The sequence below is a fragment of the Podarcis tiliguerta genome, assembly GCF_965153285.1.
Source record: "Podarcis tiliguerta genome assembly, chromosome: 1".
Classification (NCBI taxonomy): domain Eukaryota; kingdom Metazoa; phylum Chordata; class Lepidosauria; order Squamata; family Lacertidae; genus Podarcis; species Podarcis tiliguerta.
Genome location: NC_139534.1, coordinates 17,942,958 through 17,954,746, shown reverse-complemented (window position 1 = coordinate 17,954,746; position 11,789 = coordinate 17,942,958). Strand labels below are relative to the sequence as shown.

Genomic DNA, 11,789 nt, shown 5'->3' with positions numbered 1-11,789 from the left:
CCTGTTGAGGCCTAAGCTTGCCAAAAGAAGCCTTTGGAGACCTACTTCTTAATTATGTGTTTTTATGATATTAGTGCTGTGGTTACAGTCTTAGGTCAGATTTAGGCCCTATAATGGGTTCTGCCAGTGTCTTAGGGGGCACTACCCCCCCCCCCCCGGGTATTTCTGCCATTACCTTTCATCCTGAGGTCCCAGGCAGGTTGCTTAATAGAGTCTGAGGAGGTTAGAAGAGTTGCTTCTAAAATTTCTTTTAAAAATACTGTGATGCAGTGGGGAAATGAACAAGGACTGGAAAATCCCCTGTATTGCATAGTACAGTGGTACCTTGGGATGCAAATGGGATCCGTTCCGGAGCCCCGTTCGCATCCCGAACAGAACACAAGATGCGACGGCGCGTGCGCGGGTTGCGTTTCGCCGCTTCCACGCATGCGCGTGACTTCATTTTGAGCGTACGCGCATGCACGAGCGGCGAAACCTGGAAGTAACGCGCTCTGTTGCTTCCGGGTTGCCGCGGAGCGCAACTCGAACACGCTCAACCCAAAGCACATTCAACTCGAGGTATGACTGTAGTAGCATGTGACGGCTGAGGTCTAGCCCTGAGCATCAGCAAAGCAACTCCAGCACAGTGGTACCTAGGCTCTCGAACGTAATCCTTTCCAGAAGTCCACTTGACTTCCGAAACATTCGAAAACCAAGGCGCAGTTTCTGATTGGTGCAGGCGCCCCAGAAACAATAGCCGGCAGCTGCATCCGACATTCATCTTTTGAAAAACGTTTGAAAACCGGAACCCCTAGTTCCGGGTTTTCGGCGTTTGGGAGCTGAAATGTTCGAGTACCAGGGCTTCAAGAACCAAGGTTCCACTGTACTGTACATTGTTATGAACAGAAATTTAGCTAGTATTTCTGTAATAATATTTGTATTAGAAGAAGGAAAAAGTGTAGTATAGCATGGCTTGATTTAAATAAGGCTTCTGACAAGTTCTTCCATGATATTTTTGCCAGCGAGTTGGTACAATGTGGGCTAGATGATGTTTATATTAGGTGGAATTGTAGCTGGCAGGTGAGCCATACTAAAGGGTGGTAGCCAATGGCTGCTCATCAACCTGAAGAAAAGGGACTGATGGGATGTCCCTGGGTTGTGTCCTGGACCTGCTGTTGTTTAACACATTTATAAATTGCTTGGTTAAGGAGCAAATGGCACCAAACTGAGTCAGCGAACACCGACAGAAACAGGATCCAAGATGATTTTGACATAATGGGAGACCTGGGCCAGAACTAACAAAATGAATTTCAGTGTTATGTGTAAGTTCTGTATTTATATGGCAACTTAAAAAGTAGCTGCTGTTTGAACTTTTAAGTTGGACCTTTGGAATTAGTTCCACTGAATGCAAAACCAGCAAATTTGGCATGTATTGGCTTAGGTCAGTGTTCTTAAACTCAGTAAGTATGGCAGTACAGTGGTACCTCGGGTTAAGTACTTAATTTGTTCCGGAGGTCTGTTCTTAACCTGAAACTGTTCTTAACCTGAAGCACCACTTTAGCTAATGGGGCCTCCTGCTGCCGCTGTGCCGCCGGAGCACAATTTCTGTTCTCATCCTGAAGCAAAGTTCTTAATCCAAGGTACTATTTCTGGGTTAGCGGAGTCTGTAGCCTGAAGTGAATGTAACCTGAAGCATATGTAACCCGAGGTACCACTGTCCCTTCTTTAACAGGCTTCCAGCTTAACTTATATAAAATGAATAACCATTTCTTGATATAAAATAGTTTAATTTTACTTTCCATTGCAGGAGACTTATATTGCAAGAAAAAGCTTGATATATGACGTCTCTGTGTGTAAAGTTGAGGCCCGTGAAGTAATTGAAGTAAGTGGAATTATCACATCTGTTAAAAAATACTTATAAGCATTTTCATACTGATAAGTGGATTTCTTTTTATTCTTTAAAAGGATACCCAGAGGAGTTCATAATTATTACAATATGATTTATTGCTTAATACAAATCATTCTATGGCATTTCTTTAACCAAAGCCAGCCACTGCTTAGATTAGTTTAAAGGATTTTCTTTTTACTTTTGTTCAAGTGTTGTAAGACCTAGAGTCATGATAATACGTTTAGCACTACTGAGTGTTTAAAAGTGAAAATATTTATCACATTTTGCGAAGCGCACATCGTTGCAAATGATACAGAAAACTGATTTTAAATAAATATACGATTTCAAGCTTGATGATCATTTATAGCTTAACTAAGATAGAGATATATTACTGCTATGAATTTGATCCTCTGTTACTTCATAATTATCATGGTTTTCTGCAGTGAATTTGATATATAACAGTTGGCGAAGAAAAGCTGCTCAGTTGTGTGACTAAAGATTTTATAGAAAACATCTGACATAATTAGTTCAGCATGTGCACAGTATAAGCATAAGATTTTGAATTAAACTTTGAAGAAAAGTTATTTCATATATGTTACATATGAATCAAAGTCCATACAAATTAACTGTTTATAATATTGTAAATGGTGTTTGGAATATAATTTCAAAACATTCAACAAGGAAATTGAATTTAGCTTCTGTTTAAAGGCTTGAATGAACTGTTCACACCTGTTAGTTTAAAACAGCTGCTTCTTTTATTATCAGTAAGCAGATGCAGAAAGTAATGGAATGTAATAAGATAATCCTCACTACAAAATATCCTCAGAGCATAATGATTCAGTATTTAAATGTAATGCAGCTGTAATTTACAATTGTAGAATTTATGCCTTTTTCTTTTTATTCAAAATGCATATATAGTTGACAACCATTTCTCATGGGGGTTCTGTTCCTGGCTCCTGCATACACTGGCAGAGTGTATTCCTCCCTGCCCCCGTTCCGCCCTTTTAGTGATGCATTCAGTGACGTTTTTGGGTAATTTCCGGGTTTGGCACCATGCATGCTTGTGCAATTGCACGTCATTCAGACGTGTGTTAATCAGCCGTTGCCTGTACTTGAAGTCTAAAAATGTAAGAAATTCTTTGGAATTCTTTTTCATATCCTCCAGGCCTGATCCTGCATCTATTGTGCATATGACTTTGCTTATAAGTTCATGTGACAGGATAACTGACTGAATAACCGCTGCATTTTCTCTGTTTATTGTAGTTTTATGTTTCAAAGTGGGCTTTCAACTATTGAGTCCCATCAGCGGAAGCCCTTTGCAAAGACTTTTGCCTGCCCAATAAGGTTCCCCCCTCCAGCCAATTGAATCTGTGGGGGTCTGGAGAACCCCTGGAATATACACTGTGGGTGGGAAGAGGGAGATTGTTTTGGTAAGCCAAAATGCTTGTGCTGATCGAACATTCGGAAGAGCACAGTGTTGAATTCCTCCCAACAAACAGACATTTTAGAGAAAAAATATTATCCTAGAGTAGGAGCAAGCCAGAAAGATATGCTTTGACTGTGCACAGTATTCATGAGAATACATTCAAGGTGAAGCAAGATGTTAAAGTGGTAGTCTGTGACCCAATCCAAATTTTGTCAAGAAGTTAGTAGGAAAGTGGGAAGGGCAGAAGGCACTTGCAAGGATGGATTTACAGATAGGAGTGACAGTGTTTAATCTGCAAATTCCACCCCAAGGTTAATTTTTCCTCAGCTGAGTTTACTTGGAGTTTTGGTGTTTTCTTGGTGGTGGGAATGTTGTAAAACTGTTTGAACAGCATTTGCCCAGGGAAATAATGGAGCACTGCTTTCCAGCCAGAAAATTCTTTCCTACAAGGAAGGCTTTTCAAATATATTTTACTGCCTGAGAACAGCAAATAGCACCACCCTAGTCAAGGTGTGTAGTACTTGAGGCGGCCAAGATAGCATGGCATCCATATCAGAAAACCCCCCACAAACTCCTCTCCCTAGGAATGAAAATACTTTAAGTAACATTTTGTTGCTTTTTCATGACTTCTGAATTCATCCGATAAAGGGAGCAACCTTGTTCTGTCTAATGGTAACACTAGCCCTGTGCCCCCAGCAGTAGCATTACCATGGAAATACAAGTTAGAAACTCTGTATTTCCTTCTAGCTTTGCTGAGACTAAGTAGAAGTGGAATGGAGTAGCCAAGTACCGTAGTTAAATAATTTCATTTTGCTCTGCATGTTGTGAAGTCCAATCCTTAACATATTATGTGAAGATACACTTCTGTTATTGAATAAATTTGATGATTAGCTCTGGACCCAAGTGGGTGTGTTTGGAAATAAGGATTATGTCAATTTTTTTTATACTATACAAGTAATAATGGTCTGTTATATTAGTATATTTATGGCATGCCAATCACTGTTCCTCTGGCATGGGAGCCTCAGCCAAACAACAGAGGCTTTCTCCATGCTAGTGTTGCTTCAGATTTAGGAAAGGATGATGTTTTTTGGCATGGAACTGGAGTAGATGCATTTTAGGCTTTTCCCATACGGTTCAGGCTACATGTCTGATGTTATCAGAGTATGATGAAAGGTAGCTAATGCTGTTAAGATATAACTGCATGCACATTTGATTTACTTTGGCTTTATTATGGCTTGAGGTGGGGAAAGGTTTTGTTCCATAATTAAGAGGGATGAACACTATTGTACTCTCCTTATAAACTGCAGGCGGGAGAGCTGGTGGCAGATATTTTTTTCTTACTAGGGAATTGCCTCACACTGTGATACCATGTTTAGCTTCCTGGAGTCAAGCATGCATTTCATTTCACAGTGTCCCTAGGAAAATGACATTGTCTAGAGCAGGCATAGGCAAACTTGGCCCTCCAGATGTTTTGGGACCACAACTCCCATGATCCCTAGCTACCAGGACCAGTGGTCAGGGATGATGGGAATTGTAGTCCCAAAACACCTGGTGGGCAGAGTTTGCCTATGCCTGGTCTAGAGATGTCTTAATATAAAAAAGAAAGATGATTCCCCCCCCCCCAGATACCACTCATCCTTAGCATTGTGAGAATGCAGCGATTAACTTGGATTGCTTGAAAAGAGGATCCAGAGAAGTGTGTTCAGAATTCAGCTTGCAGGATGAGGATTTTGTGGCTCCTCTCCCTTCATAGCCCTCTGCACTTACTAAAACCCATTCCTGTGGGCCGAGAAACCCTCTGCAACAGTGAGATATGGAGCATGGGGAGTTTAAGTAGGATGAGGAAATAAGAATTCAGTGGCGCTGCCTCGTACAAGCAGAAGTATATTTCCTTTTGTACAATACATCCTTGGATTGCTTTAAGCACTGAATTACATAACTTTCATTTGTCCCTATTGTCTGTTCATTTGTCACGGCGATCTTATCAGGTATAATGTATTTAGACTGTTATGTCGACTACTTTATAACTGAATGTAATTTAAGCATAAAGTGTTGACGTTATATTATAAATTGAATTAGGTATTCATTAGCATTGCATTAAGAACCTTTGTATGAACATGCAATCATAATTTACTTACAAAACAGCATTTATTCATTTTAATTTGGGATATTGGCAGATATTTTCATATTTTAAGTAGCGTTGTTAATGAAATGTCATGCAACTGTGAAGCATTATTAAGTCATCACTCAGAACAGAATAGAAGCATAGTAGTTGAGTGTTGTAACTTACGTAGGAGATTAGTTTCCGGAAACATAGAGACTAATGAACATGGCAGCTGCATTATTAAAATATTGTACTCCAGCCCAGAACAGTTTCTTAATTCATGCATACAGAAATTTAACATTTATTCATTCACTGTGTTTTTTGAGTCATCTATCTTCCATGTTTTTAGCAAATTGTGAGCGGAAGCCCTGGCCTGTGAGGAACTAACATCTGCTGCTTCAGCCATTTCCAGCCCAGGAGATTCAGCTGCAGAGTAAAAATTGAAATGCTAGAGAACTGCTTCTAACACCATTGCTCCCCCAAGCTCCTTTTGCAGCTGCCAGCAGATGCAGAAGGCAAGGCGACATCAGCAGCAGCCCAGTGACAAAATCCCTGGCCTGTCTGCTTCTGTAGACATCCAGGCTGGGAGTTTCAGCTGCAGAGTGTTAGTTAGAATATCAGAGGGCAAGGGGAAGACTTCTAACACCATGGCTCTCCATCACATTCTGCATCTACCACCAGAACCAGTAGCTCAGCAGTGGTCCAATGGGAAAGCCCTGGCTTGTTAATTATTTTCATCCATCTGCTTTGGTCCCATAGTAGAAAAGGCGCTTTCCTGTGACTTAACTAGCTGGCTCTCTAAAGGAAGTGCAACACACAGCCAAGTCCTTTGAGCACAGTGGACAGGCAGAATCATATGGGAGGGCACAATATTTTTCAAATATCCTGATCCCATACTATTTACGACTTTATAGGTAAGAAGCTGCACCTTAAATTGCGCCAGGAAATTAATTGGAAGCCATTGTTGATGCAATTAGGAAAGTAGAAAAGCTATGGCAGCCACCTGGGAATCCAGCAGCAATGGCAGATACAGAAACACCCCCAAACTACAAACCCTGGTTTTCAAAAAGGAGTGCAGCCCCATTCAAGACAGAACAAATTCCCACTTTAGTTTCAGCTCTCCTGCTGGCTAACAGCACCTCTATCCTTTCTGATTTAAAGCTGAATTTATAAACTTGATCCAATCTGTGACGGCACAACTGCACCTTTATAACACTTCAAAACTTCCACTGCTTCCTTGTCATTTGATGGAAAAGACCTATATAGAGAAATTGTTAAAACAGATTTAAGGATAATTATTTTGTTAAGCTGTTTTCTGGTTATCCAGCCTTTCAGCCATAGTTTTAAAAAAAATCCAGAGCAACTATTTTGGCATAGGACAGTTTGTTGGAAGGAAGATTTCATAGCTTGTTATGCTCTATTTATACAAACACAAGTCACTTGGAGTTCAGGAGATATATTTAGGATCAGCATTTGTGCATGGTGTTGCAGCTAAATAAAGTAATGCTAGAGCAGCTTATTAGAAATGCATGGAACCAGAAATGCAAAATTGTCATTTATTAGTAATCAAATATAATTTGAAGATTCAGTAATGGAATCTGAATAAATAGACCATACCTAGACTTCATATTTTGTTTATTTAAAAAATGATAAATATCATTTACAAACAATTACCACAATCAAAATATTCATATAATATAATTTTTATTTACAGATATTACTGTGCAATGTTTCTCTGTTATCATATGTAATTATGTTGGTTCTGTTATTGTAGTTTCTAGGCAAATCCTGTGTAATTGTGAGAATTTGCCAGAAGGATTAACATTTTGAGAGGTCTGTTAGGCTTTATGCATGATGTATCAGACTCTTAACAGAGATTACAAAATGATTTCTAATCTGTTTTCTGATTTGAAGACTGAAGTGTCTATAATAGCTGAAAAAGTATGCTAATCTGTCAGTTTATCATACAAATTTTATAGCATATGGTAAACTAAAACCATATTGACCTTTTGGTCTTGTTGATCACATGGATGAAGATGATCATCTGATGATCTGTACTAATCACTCTGAAATAACACCTGTGCAGAAGGCACCATAATACTGTTTGTTTCTGCTGTATTTCCTCTTCTAGAAATCTTTTATATTTAAAAACAATTTAGTGAACCTAGCTTAATATAAAAAGAATCAGAATATGCTTAATGCAGTGGTTTTATTTTATATTTGACTGTAATTTAAATTCATTTTATAATCTTTTTAATTATTTATTTTAACATTTATATCCCGTCTTTCCTCCAAGTAGTTGAAGGTGGCATACATAGTTCTTTCACCTCCTATGAGATAGGTTTGGCTGGGAAACTGTGAACAGCCCAAGTCACCCAGTCAGCTTCATGGCTGAGTGGGGATTAGAATGCTGCTTTCCCAAATTCTAGCCTGACACTAATCCTAGGACACTTTACATTCTTAATACAAAAATCCTTAAAAATACGACATCTGATGGGAGGGCGGGCGCCACTACCGAGAAGGCCCTCTGCCTGGTTCCCTGTAACCTTACTTCTTGCGGTGAGGGAACCACCAGAAGGCCCTCGGAGCTGGACCTCACTGTCTGGGCAGAACGATAGTTACACTACATTATGCTTTTTGTAAAGGGACAAACAGGTAGTTGGGCTATGGCACTGTGTACATACTGTTATGAGTTTGGTCAGTCTGGATGATACCTGTGGGTACCTTCCACATCTGTATATGTGGAGGTAGAGGAGACAAATGAGTGGATGTTGGGTGATCCCAGGATGAAGGTAAACACCAGCCAGTAGCTCATGGACAAGAGGAGCGGGGAAGGCTGAGAAATGGGGGAATAAGGGTTGAAGGGTGTGCAACTCAAGATCAAGAGACAGAAGGACTGATGGCGGGGCATTATAGATTTTGGTGTTGAACCTTAAAAACTTTCATTTGAGCTTCTAAACTTAATGGATGCTAATGCATTAATGGTATTGTTCTACCAGAGGGTTTCATGGTGCTCCCTGCACGGTGCCTTCTACCTCTAAAATGCCATGTGACTTGATCTAAGTAGAAAAGTTTCGATTGGAAGGAGTAAGGGATTTACTCATTCCCAGTGCTTCTTTTTTTCTAGAAAAATAGATGCCGGTACTCACCATTAAGTTGTTACAGTAAGTGCCACACTTTTTAACAACAAAAAGAGGTGCCATTGCTGCATACATTTGAGTACCCCCTGAAAAAAAGCACGCTCATTCTGGAAGTCCAGGTGCTTGGTGGGGAAATTCTTCCTGTCCATTCCAAAAGAGGACAGGTATACTTTTCTGCTGTTTGTAACCACTCCTAGATTCCCTCACCTTCCAAAGCAAAACAAAGGTTTTGAAGTAAAGGTGCTGGGAAAACCTCTCAAAATAATAATAATAATAATAATAATAATAATAATAATAATAATTTTTATTTATATCCCGCCCTCCCCAGCCAAAGCCGGGCTCAGGGCGGCTAACAACAATCAAATAATCCAACATTATAAAAACATCTCATTCTAAAAATTAATTAAAATCAAATTGATGGCAACTGTTAAGCAAAATTCTGTGCAGATTGCCAGAGGAGGGAGTCAGGCTGTGTCCTGACCAAAGGCCTGGTGGAACAGCTCTGTCTTGCAGGCCCTGCAGAAAGATGTCAGGTCCTGCAGGGCCCTAGTCTCTTGTGACAGAGCGTTCCACCAGATTGGAGCCGCAGCCGAGAAAGCCCTGGCCCTAGTTGAGGCCAGCCTAACCTCTCTGAGGCCTGGGACCTTCAAGATGTTTTTATTTGCAGACCGTTAGTTCCTCTGTGGGACATACCAGGAGAGGCGGTCCCGTGGGTACGAGGGTCCTAGGCAATGATACATGCTCCTTAGGCTAAAGCAGTTTCTGTTTCATATGTTCCAAGCCATGTACAGCTATTTTTCCACACTTACAGTCTTGGAAGACAACATTTCAATAATGCTAAACTTACATCCTGAGATACAAATATTTCTATTGACAAATGACTTTTGTAGGATTTTGCTGAGTAAAGCTATTCTTGTATATGAGCAATTGGCCACCTGCAACTGTTTGTCATGTAGCCTTGTTTGGGAAATACTGGTAGTAACTGAAAACTTAGGAATGTGTGAAAGCTAGAAGCCAGCTGTGCCTTCCTCAGCTTCTTCCAGGTGTTAAGATACATGGTTACTTTGCTTCACTTTTGGCTATGTAGGCATAATAAACTCTTAACCCTTTCATTGATGTGGAATTGTTTTGGTCAAATGTAGAGCAGTAATGGGTGAAATAAAAAGCAATTGGATGCCCAGATAACTTCGCTACCTCCTGTACCCTCATTGTACTCATTGCTTCATTCCTTTGTGTGGCAAAAACAGGATGCAACTTCTTGGGGTGGCAGGAATAAGTAAATCCAAGCACAGTCATGGATGGGTCAGAATGGGACATGGAGGGGGAAACTGGCTCCTCAAGTACCACACTGCATTTAGCATGCATCTTCTTAACTAAAAGAATAGGTTTGCTGATTTTGAAACCCTTGCTTAAAAAGCCACATGCAGAATAAGAATTTGAGGGGCTAGGGCCAAGAATGGGGAAAGGCGGCTGCATGGAACATCTGAATGAACCTGGCTGGTTCAGTTAGTAGAACATGGCACTCTTTATCCTAGAGTGTTGGGTTCTTCCCTATGTTGGATGTATATGATTTTCCATATGATTGTAACTTTTTTTCTAAAAACAAAAAAACCCTATGCTGATTGTTGCATAAACTCTTTTGTGAGTTCTGTGAACTGCCCTGAGACCTCCGGGTATAGGATGGTAAATAAATTCAAATAATAATTTAAGATGGTAATAGATTGTTTGTCTTTGGGTGAATCCTATGTTAATATTAAGGTTATTATGTTCTTCTATGTATCCATGTCACACATTTTGACATATGATACCATCTTGATGACATGTTATGCAGTCTGCTTAGATGTTTATACACTAATGTTGTATCTACATGATTCACACAAACTCCTGTACTTTGTACTTGTTACAGAACATTTTTTTCAACACTGAAGCATCAGCCACTAAATCAGTAACTCAAACTATTGTCTAGAAGGTTGCTAATCCTTCATTTCACATAGCTGCTTAGATCCTTGTAGACCTTTGCACTCTTTATGTTAAGCTAATATAAGATAGAAGCAAAAGGCTTTGTCTTGATGACAGATAGTTGGATGGTAAACCTCTAAGGAATAATCTAAATGGTGTAGGAACTTGTGAGGCATATCTCACCCTTCCATTTAATTCCTGCATAAGCCAAAGGCAAGCATTATGTTTTAGAGCTTCTGTAGACTGAGATGTAAAACCAAGGTCCTGACCACTTGTAGCTGTTAAAATTCCTATGGGACTCATCATAGAAGTATAAGATGTTAATCTTAATATCCTGGCCAAATTCCAAAAGGGATAATTGCATTCTTCCTACCTAAATTCTCCCTGCAATTTCAATTAGTTCTGGTATTCTTCTTCACTTCCTTTTCTATGATGGGATGCATTCTATACTATGAAGCAGTTGTTGCATTTCATTCCAGAAGTGGCTGTATTTCAGTAACTGATTAAGTGATCACTGTGTATAAACTGTAGGCACTATTGAAGGAAGTGGAACATTTGATTATACAGCTGTAAATTATTTACATTTTCAAGTAAAAGAACAAGGTAGCAATGATAAAACAATAGAGTGGGAGTAAGAAACTGTTTTATAGTTCCATCCTCCTCGTTTGCTTGCTGCTAGCTGGACTAAGCAGGATAGCCAGCAGGAATCAGTGTACATAACACCACCTGGATAAGATGGAGGTTCTATTCCTGCTGTAAAAATTATGTCTTATTTTTAAGCACTCATGACTTTAATTCACCTGTCCTGCCACCCATTTCTCCTTCTTGCAGCTACCAGCAAAACTTGAGCTACTGTGCTTTGAGGTGGGAATTGCCCTCTGACAATGTGGTGCTAAACTACTCACTTTTACAAACTCACCGTAGAAAGCTGAAATTAGACAAGCAATCCTCCTCACTGCTGGTCATAAGTCTGAAAGGCCTAAAAGTGATCAAGAGATACAAGAAAAAGTTACTCATTTTAAATAATGTGTGTGCATGTGCATACGTTTTAGAGAGCCATGGCCTGGTAATCTCACAGTGCTCAGAGTACAGTAGCTCAAGACTCCTAAGCTCCAAGGAGAGATGGATAACTTACTGCTCACTCAACCTTGTGCAACAGTACACTATCCTTTAGCGCTGACTTTGTTCCAGTCTTGCCATGTATGGCAACATCCACAGGTTTTGGTGTTACACTTGGGAAGCAAAGATTTGGGGCTATTGGAGGGCATGGCCCTTAGTCTTACAAGCCGCATG

General features: G+C 39.9%; 1 long non-coding RNA gene across 1 annotated transcript in view; it reads left to right on the top strand.

Moving 5' to 3' along the window:
- Positions 1-11,789, top strand: part of LOC310664853 — a 63,942-nt gene that overhangs the window by 1,129 nt on the left and 51,024 nt on the right. The window contains exon 2 of the long non-coding RNA XR_014505075.1: positions 1,787-1,861. This is a non-coding gene — a long non-coding RNA (uncharacterized lncRNA). The remainder of the gene's footprint in view (positions 1-1,786; positions 1,862-11,789) is intronic.